At 45.3% G+C, this 9,204-nt stretch overlaps 1 protein-coding gene across 1 annotated transcript in view; it reads right to left on the reverse strand.

Moving 5' to 3' along the window:
- Window positions 1-8,110, reverse strand: part of oprl1 (opiate receptor-like 1) — an 85,893-nt gene extending 77,783 nt beyond the window's left edge. The window contains exon 1 of the mRNA XM_070544873.1: window positions 7,847-8,110. The gene's annotated coding sequence lies outside the window, so the exon portion shown is untranslated. The remainder of the gene's footprint in view (window positions 1-7,846) is intronic.
- Window positions 8,111-9,204: the final 1,094 nt, after the last annotated feature.

The following is a 9,204-nucleotide window of genomic DNA, read 5'->3' on the forward strand; positions in this document are numbered from 1 at the left end:
CCAGTTTTCTAAAGTTCTAGAAAAACTGACATGAGATGGGAAACGTTCTTGGATAAAGATCAAATATTAACATAATGTCAGTTTGACTTTAGGGCCAATAGATCAACATCACTAGTACTACATGATTCTGTTGAGGAAATTACAAACGCTGTAGAGTGAAAACATTTTGCTGTTGGAATTTTTGGGATCTGTGGGAAGCCGTAGATGCGGTTGACATATTAATTGATAAACGAACAGTTTGAGATCAGGGGATTGGTTTGCAAAGGAAAAAAGTTACTTAAGTCATAGAAAACAGTAAAGTTGGGACAGTTTTCATCATCATGCTTGGACATTGCTCGTGGCAGAGTTGACCCCTGGATGACCTATAAAAATAATGTTGAATATTTTGAAAATCATAGCAGCACAAACACCAATTTTAACAACACAAATTTGCTGTGAACTACATTTACTGTGTATCTTCATTCCTTTTGCTGTTCTTTTTCCTACTCGGACGTTGGAATTTCTGAGGAGAAAGTGAACGCACCATTAGCTATGTAAAGAAAAACTAAACTATCAAGCTAACGTTATCTTAGTTTATTTAGCTGCTGGAGCAGAGTACGATGCCTCATACTTAGATCGTTGCCGCTGGTTCCATCATCACCCAACAGCCCATCGCATTTAGTGAAGTGGACCCAAACTTCAGAAGGCTTCCTCTCTGCCATGCTGCTTTGTGTACAGCTCTGCCGCAGTGACTGACGACATTACGCTCTTGCATACGGCACGGGTACCAAAACAAGGCACCATTTCATATGACGTAAGTCAAGCTAACTACTCAGTCGGTACTATGGATTCTGTTGGTTCCTTTAAAAGTACCAAATTCGGTATCCATCCCCAATTACACACCTGCTTAGACTCTATCAACACCTGGATGGTGGGAGCTTTCTTCAGCTGAATGAAGATAAGACTGAGATCCTCATCTGTGCCCCAGACAAGCTGGTTCCCAAAGTCAGAGACTCTCTTGGTCAGCTTGCTTCTCACACCAAACCTTCCGTCAGGAATCTTGGCGTGACCTTTGACCCAGCTCTCACCCTGGATTCTCATGTCAGTTCTCTTGTTGGCTCTTCCTTCTTCCATCTCAGGAACGTTGCTAAGCTGAGTCCCATTCTGTCCCGCTCTGAACTTGAGACAGTTCTCCACACCTTCATCTCCTCACGCTTAGACTACTGTAACTCTCTTTTCACGTGTCTGAGCAGAACCTCCCTGAACCGTCTACAGGTGGTTCAGAACGCCTGTGCTCGGCTTCTGACCAAGTCCTCCAAACACACCCACATCACCCCGCTTCTCCTCCAGCTTCACTGGCTGCCAGTCAACTTCAGGGTTCATTTCAAGATCCTGGTTCTGGTCTATAGGGCCTTACATGGACAAGCACCATCTTACATTGGTGATCTTCTTAGTCCCTACACCCCCAGCAGGTCCCTGGGGTCCAGTGACTAAAGCCTACTGGTTGTGCAGCACCAGGCTAAAGGTCAAAGGTGACAGATCATCTGCTGCTGTGGCCCCCAGTCTCTGGACCTCTCTCCCCCTGAGCCTGAGATCAGTGGACTCAGTGGTCTCCTTTAAAGCTGAGACCACACTGTGTTTTTTTGACTGTCGCACAAGGCTGCTCATGCGACGCTGCGAGAACACCAGACTGAACAATGTCTCACGCCAGCAGGACACGTTTCATCACAAGCACCTCCCCTGAAAGGCCTTGGTCACTCAAGGACACAGCTAACCAAAACAACTAAGCTGAATATAAAATAAAGCACCACCGTAAATACTTCTTGATAGTGCCAGCACTCAGCTCACGACCCAGCTCTTTTTCCTCAGAGAGGAAGGACTGATTCGCTGCATCGTTTTTTAAAACCCTGGCTTTGGCGTCAGACTCCAGCTGTGGGTCTCCTTCTCCCATCTTCCAGCTAAACATCTGGGTTGTCTGCTGGACATTCATCCGTCTCACCCTCCTTCACACATAAAAACCCACTAAACCACAGAGAAGTAACAGTCTGTCACAGGTCACTCCAATATCTAAGTTTTGCAGTTAATGTCTGTCTCAGTGATTACTTCGCTCCATGACAGCTCATCATCACTCCTGTTTCACACCCGCTGTCACCCGCACAGCCGTCCTCTCTTCCCTAGCAACAGAAAGCTACTGACCACATTCTTATTGGTTGGATATGGGAGATTTCCACCAACAGTAAAGCCATTTCATGTTTTTGTGGTTTATTTTTAATGTTCACGAGCTCATCTCCTCTCACAGACTCAGATCACAGAACAGCAGTGTTTTTATTTATCTGATGTTCTAAAAAAAGGCAGTTTCATTATTTTAGTACAACTCCGGCTGTACTTGGGTTGTTCAATGAGGGATGCAGCGAAAACTCGGTCACCAAAAACTTTCAGCCGAAACACCTAAATCACAGAAGCAGCTCATACGAAACAGGTCGTCAGGTGAACCTCGTTTTTTTCATCCCGCTACGCCCTCGTGCGGCAACTTGCTCATGGCACTCATGTTCCAGGGGTGGACCTTTAAAGCGCCCGAGCGCCAATGGCGCTAAATTTTCTCGTCGGGCGGTAAATACTTGACGACTTACCGCCCGGGTGGCGCCCAAGCCTTGTTTGTCATTTATACACCGGCTTTCACCTGCATCATGGCCCCGCCCTGTAGGAAGCCGCCATTTTCGTTTCGCATGCGTGAACCTGCGCACCTCTAGCCACGTACTGCACGATTCTAGTTAAAGTCACGTGAACTATGAGTTCACTATTAAAGTCGAAGTGGAACCACGCTAGAAACACACAAGCACGCAGGAAGATGGCACCCATGGCGATGCTTTCTTAAGGGAAGTGAAGAGCCTGGTAACGCTCCCATGCAAATAGCCCCACCCCCTGAGAATTCTAACCGAGCCAATCAGCACTGTGCAGAGTACGTCACACACCGCGACTCAGTTTCTCATGAATAATGGAGGCGGCTCTTTCCGCTGTTCTAAATGACTTGGACATGCATTTAAAACCACAAGAAGAAGAAGAAGTGCTCACAGCCTTTCTTCTATAGACAGATCAAATCAAATCAACTTTATTTGTACAGCACTTTTCATACAAAAAAAATGCAACTCAAAGTGCTTCACAGATTAAAATGGCCCCATAGATCCCACATTCCCATCCCAGCCCCCCTCCCCAAGTATAAAACAATTAAAAATTACAGTTCCCCTCCCGCACCCAACTTCCAAAAGTGGACATACAATCACCTGAGGTCCTCCGGCAGCCTGTTCCAAAGGCGAGGGCCGTAGTACTTGAAGGACGCCTCGCCGTGGGTGTGAGTCTTAACTTTAGGGATAACTAGGAGACGGCTGCCAGAGGAGCGCAGAGACCGTGAGGGTTTATATAGTAAAAGCAGTTCTGAAAGATAAGAAGGCCCGAGACCATTAAGACACTTAAAAACCATTAAAAGAACCTTAAAATCGATCCTGAAACATACGGGGAGCCAGTGCAGTGATTCTAAAACCGGAGTAATGTGCTCCTGCTTCCTGGTCTTCATCAGGACACGTGCTGCTGAGTTTTGTAAAAGTTGTAAACCTGAGATGTTCTTTTTGGGAAGACCAGAACGCAGGGCATTGCAGTAATCAATTCTACTGGTTACAAAAGCATGCACTAGCGTCTCCGTATTGGCCCGAGAGAGAATGGGCGGACTCTGGCGATATTCTTAAGATGGTAAAAACCTATTTTTGTGATGTTTTAAATGTGGGGGATAAAAGTCAGCTCAGAGTCAAAACTAAGACCCAGATTCTTCACTTGTAGTGATGGATAAAAAGAGATTGGTTGTAGTTTAGGTAAAAGTTTCTCTCTCTGGGCCTCAGGACCGATGACTAAAACTTCAGTTTTGCCCTGGTTGAGCTGGAGAAAGTTTTCAGTCATCCATGATTTAATATCTAAAATCCAGTTAAAAAGTGTTTCCATTGGCTGTGCGTCATCAGGAGACACGGAGATGTACAACTGTGTATCATCAGCGTAACTGTGGAAATTCACCCCATGTCTCCTGATGATGCTGCCCAGAGGGAGCATGTAGAGATTAAAAAGCACTGGGCCTAGAATTGAACCCTGAGGCACCCCGCATGTGATGCTGTGGACCCCAGAGGAACAGGTATCCAGACTCACCATAAAAGTCCTGTCTGTGAGGTAGGAAGTAAGCCAACTGTGAACAGCACCAGAGAGGTCGATCTGTTTTAAACGGGTTAAAAGAACAGTGTGGTCTACTGTATCAAAGGCAGCGCTTAGATCCAGCAGAACCAACACTGTTGCCCTCCAGGCATCAAAATTTGTTCTGAAATCATTTAAAATCTTCAGAAGGGCCGTCTCAGTGCTGTGGTTCACCCTAAAACCAGACTGAAATTTCTCTAGGACATGTTGGCGGTTGATAAAATCTTAAGTCAGGGGTCTGACTACCGCCCGTTTAAAAGCAGCAGGAAAGACCCCCGTCTGAAGGGAACAGTTCATCAAAGTTAAAACCTCATCTCTAAAAGAGTCATAAAATTGTTTAAAAAACCTTGTGGGGATCGGGTCCAGAACCCCGGTGGTGGGCCTCACTGAGGAGAAAACTTTATCAATAGTCTCAACTTCATCCAAGACAAAACTGTCCAGTGCTTCCTCAGGTAGACGCACACTCTCAGATTGATCGGGAGCAGCGTGACATTCGGAGGATAAAATGTTACGTCTGATGGTGTCTACCTTCCCTCTGAAGTGGGCTGCAAACTCCTCACGGAGAGCGTCCGAGGGGGTTTTCTGGAGAGAACTAAATTCACGACCCAAAATATTTGTGACTGTAGAAAACAGAATTTTGGGATTATTTTTGTGTTCCGAGATGATTTTAGAAAAGTAATTATTTCTGGAATTTCTAACAGCTTTGTTGTATGATTTTAATAATTCAGTGTATATTTGTTTATTAATTGTGTTCTCATATTTCCTCCATTTTCTCTCTGCCGCCCTGCAAGATCTTTTCAACATTTTTAAGTTTTCATTGCTCCAAGGGGAAGCCGGTTTTGGCTGTAGCTTTTTAATCTTAGGTGGATGTTTGCACCGTCGCCAGACGCCATCTTTGACTACAGCCAAGTAACTACAGCGTCACGAGATACAGTCGGCATTCCTACCATTTTTCTGATTGGTTCATTTTGAGCTGGCTAGTCCCGCCCCTCATGGTGCTGTTTGTCTCAGAGGAACCAGACTCGTCCTGCGTGTGGAACAGAGAGAGGTTCGGCCTAAAAGGCAGCTGAAAGCTCACCTGTTCAGGTGACTCTGCATCACTATCTTCTCCTCAGTCTTCTGCCTCTCAGGTTCCACTGGTTATCTCTTTTTTATTCAGGTCATTTTTCCCTTTCCTCACATTTTATTAACAATTTTTATTTTTCCATCTTTTAGAACTTTTTCAATTGTGTTTTATTTTTCTTTATTTTCGTTCTTGTGATTTTTAGCTTCAGAGGCGCTTTATAAAAGACTGTTTCTTCTTCTAAAATCAGTATTTTAAGTATAAATACATTGGAATCAGTCTCTACAGACAAAGTGTGTAGTTGAACAAATGTTGTTCTGTGCAGTAAATTAGCATGAAGTGACAAATGTTTCTCTCTGTTTTACATTTTTCCCAGGACGTTTGCACCACAGTTAACAGCATGAAGAACAACTTCAGTACCTGTCTGTCGAATGATGACTCGTGCATGTCTTCAGTAATCGACCCTTATCAAAGGCTCTGTGCCGTGCTAATAAAGAAGTGAGCTTGGAGCACTAACATTTGTTGTTTTGATTCTGGCCAGCCGGGCTGAGTCTGGTTTTATAAAGCGGTCCGGGTTGGTGGCTGAGCAAATGAACAGTGCCGTTCATGTTTTAGTCGTTTTACAATCATTGTTATCTAGAAACGGTCAAATATCAAACTAACTTCTTGAAAGTTCTGAAACAACAAAAATGGCTCCATATCTGTTTTGTTGAGGAAGACATCACATGTGGCAAAAAATAACTGAAAACTATTAAAAAATTCTGTCATTTAAATCAGACGTTCTCCAGTGTCACGAGGGCTTCTACCATCAGCAATGATAACAGTAATTAGAGATGACAAGCCTGGTATTACTGCAGAGTCACGATCTGCACCGTTGTCAGGACCTCATGGTGTCAGAACGAAGCGGGCCGAGAACCGGGACACTGTTCATGTTGTATAATAAAGCCTTTAAAGTACTCTAGTCCAAACCCTCATCATAGCCCACGCAGTTCTGGTTCCTAGAACTAATCACACAAACCCATCTTCCTCAGTGAAAGCTTCCATGTTCAGATGAGAGTCCGAGAAGGTGTCGTGTTGTTGCACGCTTGTGTACAATTAATCTCCTACATGTTTGGCATTATCTTGGTGTTGTGGTGCTCCAAGGTTTGTTTTTAGTGTTGAACATGTAGTTTCTCTTCAGCTGGCTGTAAAACAGCTCATTCTAGTTAAGATGGAATGGATTCAACACGTGTGTGACTCGTGGAAAAGAACCAGAACAGCATGAGTAACTGGTGGCAAAAGACTACATAAATATGGCTAACTGAGACACGTAGAAACGCTATCAGTAAGCACGGCCCTCAGGTAGACATGGCACCAGCGTTGCAGAGGAAACAGCTAACACAAACAACTGTTAGAAGCGTAAACGGTTCAGGTCAGCTGTGGAGGAAGTTGCAGGATCTGCTTATTTTCAACCTGCCATCTTGTTCAAAACAAAACACAACAGTGTTTCTGTCTTCTGTCGTCGCCTCTGCAACAGTAGTCCATGTCTGATGTTACAGCCCTTCTTGTGAACGTGTGCTGATGCTGTCCAGTTGGAGATGCAGCCGCATAAACCCTCGGGTGACAACAATACAGCTGGTTAAGAAGATCCAGTCCTCCATCAGGGTGAAAAACGCCACCAAATTAAAGCCCAGCAGAGGAAAAAAGGTGCTTCCTGACCTTTCAGGTAAACGATTAGGTTCACAGAGCAGAAACGGCCATTTTAAAGCAGTCTTTACTTTGGGGAAGGACCTTTCCAGGCCTGGGAAGAACGCCTTTGCATGTAGTTACTGTTTGTAAGGGTGCAGCTACACTGACTGAAACATTGTGTCCTCCATACCTCCATGAGGAACCCTGGTGTTCTTTTAAACCACGATCTGTCCTCTCTCCTGAAACAAGCCTTGATTCATCTAATTCATTTGATCAGGAACATCCCCGAGATAAACTGGTCCACGCATTTGTCATTTCCAGACTTAATTAATGTTCTTCTCTGTTATCAAAATGTTCTAAACGTTCTCTGGAAGACCCCTGGCTCATCCAGCATGCTGGTTTCAGAGTTCTGATAAGTGTAGTGATGCTAACTAATCCCTGTGTGTGTGTGCGTGCGTGCGTGCGTGCGTGTGTGTGTGTGCGCGCGCGTGTGCGTGTGTTGAAGTAAACTGGCGTTTAGAAATCAAACTTACTGCTGGGCCTGCCCTGCACTCAAACGCAACACCAGATCAAACAGGTATTTCTAAGTATGGTCACATGAACGCAGCACGCGCTCTGGAGAAACAGCCACTTCCATCACATTCACGCGCATACGAGCCCGGAGAGGAGCGTTTCTGGTTGAGCGTGCGCGTGTTATGACAACCTTTCACCTGAAGCGACTCAACGTAAACACGAAACACGATGACAGATGATGCTGGTGGTCCGGACCGGTGTGTGTGTGTGTGTGTGTGTGTGTGTGTGTGTGTGTGTGTGTGTGTGTGTGTGTGTGTGTGTGTGTGTGTGAGAGAGAGAGAGAGAGAGAGAGAGAGATGTTGCCGCTGCAGGCTGATCAGAACCCGCCCTTACCTCCCCTAACGGAACCGCAGCTTCATGCAGAGCACCAGAGAAGTCGCTGCGTTCCTCTCCGAGTAACGGACCTCTCGGAATAGCTCCACTCCCCAAGCTTCCTGGCTCAAAGCAGACGGCGCAGCGGACACGCACCAGCACGCAGATCAGCAGCAGATCGGAGCAGATAGTGCGGTAACGCAGAGAAACACCGCTGCACCTCCAGTCAGCAGCAGCTGGCGGAGAGACGGGAGGGGGAGTCTGGAGAGATGAACGCTCTCTCTCTCTCTCTCTCTCTCTCTCTCTCTCTCTCTCTCTCTCTCTCTCTCTCTCTCTCTCTCTCTCTCTCTCTCTGATCGATGTGCCCCCCCCCCCCCCCCCCCCCCAGCCCATCTTGATTGCGCATTTGAGTCGATTGCGCGTGCAGGAAGCCTTTACATTGTGTTCCAGCGGCTGTCTTCACCGTGCTGCATTCCGCAGGATGGATGAGGGGAGAGAGCCTCTCAGCCCTGTTGGAGAAGCTTTCATCTTCTCTCATCATGGTTCTCTTCAGAAGTTCAGCTGCAGCCTCCCTTCATCCATCCCCGGTTCTGATGCTGCTGAACAGATGTATCTAAAGCTTCTCCTGTAGGGAGTCGATGTCATCCTCTGGTGGTTTTATTGACCTTAAACATTTCTAGAATAAATGATCACTCTTTCGTTTTTATAACCAAACAGACTCATGAAAATCCATCAAAGCAGCCCAGAGATGTTAGATGGGGGCTTTCTTCATGCTCAGTCTGCTTCTCCTGCACAGCCTCATGAATTTAGTTAACCCTTTGATGCATGAATTATGAAATCTTCAACCATGATTTTTTAAACAAATGTTTTCATTCATCTTCAGGTGTGAATGAAACAAATTTCAACAAATATTTTTGTAACATTTAATAATTTACAGATAATTTATTACATGTCCACCCCTGTGGACAGCGTGCGTTCTGAACATGAAACATGTTGGCTTGACTTACTGAAGCCCAAACGGAGCGGCTCACATGCAATAAAGTCTTCAACAGCTGTGCTTAATAGCAATAAATAAATAACAATTTTGAGTCGCTGTCTGCTGTAGAGACCAATATGCATCAACGGGTTACAGATTTAGATTAAAACCACCTCCTTCATTTTTGCATTTCAACATTTAGATTTAATTCTGACCATTCTTATCATTAAGGAGCATTTCCCTCGCCCAAGCAAAAGTACAGATAAAGCTAAGAATTAGAAGTCTTTTGTGTTCATCAGGAGCTTGATGTTCCCAGCTTGTGGGCCAGATTCAAACAGTAAACTGGGACAAGGAGCATGAGGACACACAGGTCCAAAACCAAAGGTAGTCTAATTCCTAATAT

The sequence above is a fragment of the Nothobranchius furzeri genome, chromosome 15, assembly GCF_043380555.1.
Source record: "Nothobranchius furzeri strain GRZ-AD chromosome 15, NfurGRZ-RIMD1, whole genome shotgun sequence".
Lineage (NCBI taxonomy): Eukaryota > Metazoa > Chordata > Actinopteri > Cyprinodontiformes > Nothobranchiidae > Nothobranchius > Nothobranchius furzeri.